The sequence below is a fragment of the Triticum dicoccoides genome, chromosome 4B (assembly GCF_002162155.2).
Source record: "Triticum dicoccoides isolate Atlit2015 ecotype Zavitan chromosome 4B, WEW_v2.0, whole genome shotgun sequence".
Classification (NCBI taxonomy): Eukaryota; Viridiplantae; Streptophyta; class Magnoliopsida; order Poales; family Poaceae; genus Triticum; species Triticum dicoccoides.
In genome coordinates this window covers 607,828,294-607,830,333 of record NC_041387.1, presented here as the reverse complement: position 1 = coordinate 607,830,333, position 2,040 = coordinate 607,828,294, and positions in this window count along the sequence as shown.

Below are 2,040 nucleotides of genomic sequence, written 5' to 3'. Positions count from 1 at the left end.
CCACGTAGATGGTTAGTGCGTATAGGCTCGTAGCCGACTCAGATCAAATACCAAGATCTCGTTAAGCGTGTTAAGTATCCGCGAACGCCGAACAGGGCCAGGCCCACCTGTCTCCTAGGTGGTCTCAACCTGCCCTGTTGCTCCGCCACAAAGTAACAGTCGAGGGCCGTCGGGAACCCAGGCCCACCTCTACCGGGATGGAGCCACCTGTCCTTTCAGCCCCCTCGTCAGAATCACTTGCGGGTACTCAATGAGCTGACCCGACTTTAGTCACCATCTGTATAGTATGTATGTATGTATAGTATATACCCGTGATCACCTCCCAATGTGATCACGGCCCGATAGTATAGCAAGGCAGACTGACAAGAATGTAGGGCCAATGATGATAAACTAGCATCCTATACTAAGCATTTAGGATTGCGGGTAAGGTATCAATGACTGTAGCAGCAATGACAGGCTATGCATCAGAATAGGATTAACGGAAAGCAGTAACATGCTACACTACTCTAATGCAAGCAGTATAGAGGAGAATAGGCGATATCTGGTGATCAAGGGGGGGGCTTGCCTGGTTGCTCTGGCAAGAGAGAGGGGTCGTCAACTCCGTAGTCGAACTGGTCAGCAGCAGCGTCGGTCTCGTAGTCTACCGGAGAGAAGAGGGGGAAGAAATAATGAATACAGAGCAAACAAAGCACCACAAAATATATCAAGGCAATACGCGGTGTTCGGTGTGCCCTAACGCGGTAGTAGGTGATACCGGTGAAGGGGGGGAAAACATCCGGGAAAGTATTCCCGGTGTTTCGTGTTTTCGGGCAGAGGAGCCGGAGGGGGAAAGTTGCGGGTTCGATAGGTTAGGGGGGTGTGGCGGACGAACGGACTGCGTATCCGGATTCGTCTCGTCGTTCTGAGCAACTTTCATGTTGAAAATAATTTAATCCGAGTTACGGATTAAAAGATATGATTTTCTAAAGATTTTATTAATTTCTGGAATTTAATTAATTAATTAGTTAATTCGAAAAATGAATTTATGACGTCAGCAGTCAACTTTGGCCGTTGACCTGGGTCAAACTGTCATGTGGGTCCCCTGGGACCCACCTGTCATACACTGTTAGGTTCATTAGGGTTTAGGTTAATCTAATTACAGTTTAATTAACTTAATTAATTAATTAATATTTTAATTATTTTAATTATTATTTATTTATTTATTTGACACTTTTTATTTATTATTATTATTATTATTATTATTATTATTATTGTCGTTCTGGGGGCGGGCCCCCCATGTCATATGCCCAGGGGGCCTAACGGGCGCAAGGGTAAGCGGGTGCTGGGCGCGTGCGCTGCCCAGATCGCACGGGCGCACGCCCAGGGCCGCGGCACCGGCCACTGCAGGGTCGGGCACGCGCCGGCCGGCGAGCAAGGGGCCGCAGGCGTGGAGCAGCAGCGCCGAGGAAAATGGGGCGCGACCGGGTGGCCGAGTATGGCAGAGCAACGTGGTAGGGGACGGACGGCACGGCGGGACGAAGGCGGTGGCCGGAGCCAGCAACCGAAGGCTCGCCGGGGCGGGCTCGCCAACGCGAGGCTCGGCTGGCTGCAGGCAGCAGAGTACGCGAGGGGGGGAGCGTGGGGCAAGGGGAACCGGAGCGGGGCGAGGCGCCAGTGGGGTGTCGGACCAGGCGCGGCACGCGGTGACTGAGCGGGGCAGAGGGAGTGCAAGGAGATGGAGAAGCTCACGAGGGCTGTAGGGTTCGGGGGCAGCGGTGGTTGAGGAGGTCGACGAAGACGACGCGTTGTGGAGGAGGCAGACCGGCGAGGAGGAGGAGGCAGGCCGGCGAGGTGGTCTGGCAAGGTCCTCGGGCGGCGGCCCGGGCTCCAGGCGGCGTCGGCGAGGCGACGAAGCGATGGGGTCGGGGCAGCGATGAGGCGTGGTCCGGCGACGGAGACGAGGTGGCGGGGCGTCGAAGAAGAAGATGGTGGCATCGGGCGGCAGCGAGGCGATGACGTCGGGGAGGGGGCCGATCCAGATCGGGAGATGGAGATGGGATC